Below are 6772 nucleotides of genomic sequence, written 5' to 3'. Positions count from 1 at the left end.
ATACATATGTTCCTCACTTGGCTTGCTGTTTGTTTGCTAGCGATAGGCTACTTGACGACAGCATTAGCTAACCAGTGTTCTCTAGACCAGCGTTCCCCAACTTTTTGGGTGTTTCGTGGCCCGGGGGTTGGGTCAGGCAAAATTGCACTAGCTTCCCTGATCATTTTACAAACATAAGTGAAGAGAATCTGGACTAAAAGGCCTAGACTTATGGTTGTGTGCTGAATCTATGAATCAAACTATCACCTGGAAACATAATTAACTGGTCCATAGCTGTGAAACTTGACATGAGTTCTTGATTCTATGGAGATTAACAGTAATCCAGATATTTACAAATTTGTCCAGGGACATCGCGTAAATGTTGTCCCTGGGACATCGTGTAGATGTTGTCCCTGGGACATCGTGTAAATGTTGTCCCAGGGACAAAGTGTAAATGTTGTCCCTGGGACATCGTGTAGATGTTGTCCCAGGGACATCGTGTAGATGTTGTCCCTGGGACATCGTGTAGATGTTGTCCCTGGGACATCGTGTGATAGCTTGTTAATAATGGAATGAAAATTATTGATTGTTATTAACTTGTGAAAAAGAAGTGTAACAAATCCACATGTTATGTTCTTACACCCTTACAGAAACTGTGACTCCTTCACAATGTCAGGTAAATGTCAACTCATGTTGAATAATCAACCAATCAAGCCTTTTATTATCACATGCAATGTTACACGTACAACTGCAATGAAAATTTCACCCCCTTCTGACCATACATATATTGCTTAAACATCCCATTGGGAAGGAAGGTCAGAAAACAATTTAATTCATAGATGAGGGGAGAGGAGGAGAAAAAAGAACTACAACCAGACAAAGCTCCTAGAAGACTGAAATGGATGATGGTTGCAGCATGCAAAAAGAAAATGATATCTGTTGACTACAGCATATGCTTTCTCACAGATTACCTTGTGGGAGTAGCTGGACCAAACTCTATTGGTATTTCAAGTTTGAAATCCCTGTTTGACCAGACAAACATTTCAGATGAGGTACCTCTTGACATAAAAATCCTTTTATGTTGTCATAAAACTAATGTTAAATTCTGCTTTAAATACACTTTATTGTACAATTTACTTAATGAATCGTATTCCTTAGTTCTGTTTTTATTTATATGTATTTATTTATTTGTTTTATAAGGTAATAGATGGCCTAATCTATTTGCAGTGTGAGGTATGTTGAAAAGCTTGTTTGATCATAATGACATAGCATGTTTACGTTTTTTGTAATGTATTTGAAAACATAAGTGTATTTATGTTATTTTTATAGAATTTCCCTCACATTTATCCAATACCAAGCCAAATCACTGGAAAAATTTTGGATGGGTCCACAAGAGCACAAAGTGCATACTTTTTGAAGGTATGACTTGGACTGTGGTAACTATGTTCTTATCACAAAGGGTTTATAAGTTGCCACTATAAACAAACAGCATTTTCCAAAATTGAAGCCTTGTCAGAAGAACCTGAAAAATACCTTTCTGAAACCTTTTCTGTGTAAAGACTTGCTCAAAAGCAATGCACACAGATTAAAACATTTCTGTCTTGGCCAACTGATAAAGAAAACCAAAAATTGAGTGGTGCGTGTTGAGTCTGTGGTCTTGATTTGTTTCGTACACACTATAGAACTTAATTAATGTAAACAAAAAATGACACTTTCTATATGTTTGTGTATCTGCAGAATTAATTACAAGTCTCACCTGACAAGCTTTCGCAGTTTTGCAGTGTCATTCTTGACAGAAAAACATACTTGTCACATTCTTTTTATTTCCAGAAAAACATCTTTCAGATGTATGAGAAATTGATTGGAGCCTGTCTGGAAAACGGCAGCCACTGGACCTTGTTTGTAAGTTGCACAGATTTTGCACTCTCTCTAGTGCATGATACTTTTCAGTGTCCCTCATTAGGAAAGCTCAAGGCCCAAGCCTACCATATCCATCTTTTTACAAAACAGTTTTGTGACATACCCAAGAGGACCATAGCCTATATGAATTCATTTGGCGAGTCGGAGGTCAGAAAAAGTGCGGTGTTGAAAAACTGGAGGTAATTAATTAACATATTTAACATAACATATTTAATTTAATTGAAATCATTACCGAACGTGGTTATTGATTTCTCTATATGCTTTTTATTTGTAATAACTGCCATCTCTCAGCTCATTTGCTTCAGCAAGAGGCTGCACTGGAGAGTGGACTTTGTCACATGTGAGCCACCCACATCAACAGGATGGGAACTCATGTGGAGTGCATGTCATAATGGTACTGAAAACTATAGCTTTAACCTATATAAGTAATGTTTACATTTTTGTCTATTCAGTTTTTAAAGCCTTAGAGGCAGGATGGTAAAATCTAAATTTTTGTTGTAGATTGAACCATTTCAGCAGTAATGCTTTGGCTTTGGTTGCTCTATTTTTTTTTTCTCGGGGGGTGTAAAAAAAACCCATTTCTTTGTTAATCTAATTCTTTTTGTTCTTTTTTTTTTTCTTCTTCGTCAATTATTAGTTTAGCCGCCTTCTTTTTCTCTAACATTGGAAAATGTAACTTGTACTTAAACAAATTATATTTTGCAGAACGAACTAGGAAGTGCAGTCAGTGCTGGTGTGTGATTGCAGCCAAAGACCGGGTACACTATGACATGTCCTTAGCCATATAGATTGTTTATATAATGGACTTTGTTCATTTGTTTTTTGTTTGTTTATTTCTTCTTCTTTTTTTTTTTTAATTCACAGGTGCAGTGCCAGAAATGTGGTGCATACAAGCACATGCGTTGTTCAAAGTCTGTTTGTGGCATCTGTATCTTCTGTGAGAGTAAGTCACAATATACAGTTGTGGTCAAAAGTTTACATACACTTGTAAAGAATAGAATATAATGGCTCTACCGAGTGTCCCGTTATTTCTAAAACTCTGATTTTTCTCTGATAGAGTGATTGGAACAGATACTTCTTTGTCACAAAAAACATTCATGAAGTTTGGTTCTTTAATGACTTTATTATGGGTTAACAGAAAAAAGTGATCACATCTGCTGGGTCAAAAATATACATACAGCAGTGCTAATATTTGGTTACATGTCCCTTAGCCATTTTCACTTCAATTAGGCGCTTTTGGTAGCCATCCACAAGCTTCTGGTTGAATCTTTGACCACTCCTCTTGACAGAATTGGTGCAGTTCAGTCAAATTTGATGGCTTTCTGACATGGACTTGTTTCTTCAGCATTGTCCACATGTTTTCAATGGGGTTTAAGTCAGGACTTTGGGAAGGCCATTCTAAAACCCTTATTCTAGCCTGACTTAGCCATTCCTTTACCACTTTTGATGTGTGTTTGGGGTCATTGTCCTGTTGGAACACCCAACTGCGCCCAAGACCCAACCTTCGTGCTGATGATTTTAGGTTATGTTGAAGAATGTGAAGGTAATCCTCCTTCTTCATTATCCCATTTACTCTCTGTAAATCACCAGTTCCATTGGCAGCAAAACAGCCCCACAGCATAATACTCCCACCACCATGCTTGATTGTAGGCACGGTGTTCTTGGGGTTGAAGGCCTCACCTTTTCTCCTCCAAACATATTGCTGGACATTGTGGCCAAAAAGCTCGATTTTTGTTTTGTCTGACCACAGAACTTTCCTCCAGAAGGTCTTATCTTTGTCCATGTGATCAGCAGCAAACTTCAGTTGAGCCTTAAGGTGCCGCTTTTGGAGCAAGGGCTTCCTTCTTGCACAGCAGCCTCTCAGTCCATGGAGATGCAAAACACGTTTGACTGTGGACAATGACACCTGTGTTTCAGCAGCTTCTAATTCTTGGCACATCTGCTTTTTGGTGATTCTTGGTTGACTCTTCACCCTCCTGACCAATTTTCTCTCAGCAGCAGCTTGCGTTTTCTTCCTGATCTTGGCAGTGATGAAACAGTGCCATGCACGTTATACTTACAAACGATTGTTTGCACTGTTGCTCTTGGGACATGCAGCTGCTTTGAAATGGCCCCAAGTGACTTTCCTGACTTGTTCAAGTCAAAAATTCTCTTTTTCAGATCCATGCTGAGCTACTTTGACTTTCCCATTGTAGCGTTTGTGGGCGTTTGTATCCAATGAGCCCTATTTAATTGGCCTAAGAGAAGTCACCAACTGTAGTCACTCATAATCACTCGCAAGAAGTTAAGAGGCCATGCTATGAAGCTCAGTTCACTGACAACTTTCTAAGTCACCAAAATTGCTAATTCATGTTGCTGTATGTATATTTTTGACCCAGCAAATGTGATCACTTTTTTATGTTAACCCATAATAAAGTCATTAAAGAACCAAACTTCATGAATGTTTTTTGTGACAAAGAAGTATCTGTTCCAATCACTCTATCAGAGAAAAATCAGAGTTTTAGAAATAACGGGACACTCGGTAGAGCCATTATATTCTATTCTTTACAAGTGTATGTAAACTTTTGACCACAACTGTAACTAAACAATGTCCAAAAATGTTTAAAGTGAAATTTTTTTTCGTAATTTTGCCTTTGCACACCAGGACTGTGTAATTAAAGTGGACGTTTCAAGATCCAGTTTTTACACAAAACTATTTTAGACATAACTGTGTCGTATTGTGGGGATTTCTCTTCACAATTAAATTGATATAGTGCTGTTTATATCATTCTTCTTTATGTAACAGCACAGTGCAGCACAGCAGAGGGAAAGGAGTTGTGCAGCATAGTAGGTGGCTATACAGGAGGAGCAATAGAAGTAGCCAGTGAAGAATGTCATCAGGGAAAGCATCAGGCAGCGAATGACAAAGGAAAAGTTCCTAAGGGAGAGGACATCTGCAGCAAACCGACAAGTAACAGTGAGATAGGAGGACTGACAGTCAGAGATGAAGGTACACAGACTGAAAGAGATGAAGGTACACAGACTGAAGACAAAGAAAAAGAAGCAGAAGTATACGGCACAAGTCTGAGTACAGATAATGCTGCTGCTGCTGATGTTGACAGGATCGATGCAGATACAGAATTCCAAACTGATTCAGAAGGAACTAGTACAGTTTACAGAGTGCATGGTCGCTTATCTGTACCAAGCTCAAAAAAGAAAACCTACACAATAACAGAAGACGAGATCAAGCGCAGAATCAACGCAGAGAACATGTCAGTTCATGTTTTCAGAGGTTTGATTGGGGTAGGTATACATTTCGTGACTTTGATGTCACCTGAAATAAATCCGGGTTACTCGTATCAATGAAGTGACAATGTGGCTGGAAATTGTGCATTTGCTGCAACATATACACAATTACACCATGTAAACAAAAGCATTTAACTTTGTGCGTGTGTGTGTGTCTCTCTCTGCTCTTTTGGTGTTTGCACTTTTTCTTTTTTAGGTCCGTAAAGCCAAACTGCCCGCAATGATTCTTGACAGGCCTAAGAAGGCCAAAACTAAAGTAACAGTGTTTAGTGTTCTGAGTGAAGAGGAGGCTGGGGAGCTAGCCCTCGGGTTTGCCGGAAGATTGGCCTGTGATGTCACAACAGACATGGTCTGTAAAGGCATCGACCATTCAAGTGCTGATATGACAAAGTAAGTTAGTAAAACAATATGAAAGTTGTATCTTTTTTGGTATTATTTGTCATTTCCCCGTATTTGGGTTATTGGTGTAACATTGTTAATCTTACTTTCTAATAACAGACAGACTCTTCTCAAAATCCAACACAACCTTAAACATGAGCTGACTGATTCCTCAACCTTCAGTTTGCTGACACACACCTTTGGCCCCGCTGCACTGGATTCTGTCATTTCATTCCTGTGTGAAAAACTTGATCTTGTCTCTTAAATAATGAAACCTTTTGTGACTTTTGTTTGTTCTGTAAATCAGAATCTTGAAAATTGTTCATTGTTGTTCTAAGTTTGTGTTAACTATTTGGCAAAAATGATTGGTTCCTAATCCAAACAGGATAATGACTGTTCTAACACATATCTTAAAAATTCTACAAAGAAAGAAAATTATCACATATGTTTCAATATGAATGTATTTGTGTCACACTTGGTTTGTAGTAGCTTTCCTGTTTTATTTTGAGTTTTGGTATGTTTACACTGTTGTCATTTTTATTTCCCGTGTGTTCGTCTTCCCTTATTAGTTTTACTGTATTTAATTAGTCTGATTTAATAACTTATAATTATTTACTTTCCAGTGTGTATATAAGCTCCTCGTTTGGATTATTGTTTGTTTGAGTTCTGCCTGTCTTTTCTATTAAAGATTTGGACTTTTGGACTATTATAGTCCATAACTCCATGGACTCATAACTCCAACAGTTTTATCGCCGATCTCCGACTCATCCCAGAGATCTCCAGAACACCGGAGGCTGCCCACTCTCCCTGGCCAGGCGGAAGTGCACGCAGACGGCGCCGGGATCGTAAACAAAGGCGAGGTAGGCGCGGAGGGCTACGGGCTACGGGCTAAGCTAAAGCTAACACCACACCGGCTGCCTTTACCCAGAATTTTCCTCGCCAATGTCCGTTCTCTGGCAAACAAAATGGATGAGATACGGCTCTCCATCACTAACAACAGACGGATTATGGACTCAAATGTCATGTTTTTTCACCGAAACATGGTTGAACAACAGCTGCCCGGACAATGCTATCGAGTTAGCAGGACGCCACACACACCGAGCCGACAGGCTAGCAGATGACTCCGGCAAGACCAGAGGTGGAGGTTTGTGCATTTATATTAACAATGCTTGGTGCATGAACTCCACTACTACTGAGAGTCACTGCTCAC

General features: G+C 38.9%; 1 long non-coding RNA gene across 1 annotated transcript; it reads left to right on the top strand.

Annotated features, from left to right (window-relative positions):
* The first annotated feature begins 548 nt into the window (after positions 1-548).
* LOC308410076 lies at positions 549-2014 on the top strand. Its single transcript, XR_013974119.1, has 6 exons — positions 549-655; positions 946-1031; positions 1180-1212; positions 1309-1398; positions 1810-1881; positions 1990-2014. It is a non-coding gene; the product is annotated as an uncharacterized lncRNA (long non-coding RNA).
* Positions 2015-6772: the final 4758 nt, after the last annotated feature.

Source organism: Rhamphochromis sp. 'chilingali' (genome assembly GCF_963969265.1).
Source record: "Rhamphochromis sp. 'chilingali' genome assembly, chromosome: 14".
In the NCBI taxonomy this organism is placed as follows: Eukaryota; Metazoa; Chordata; class Actinopteri; order Cichliformes; family Cichlidae; genus Rhamphochromis; species Rhamphochromis sp. 'chilingali'.
This window is presented reverse-complemented; position numbering and strand designations above follow the sequence as displayed.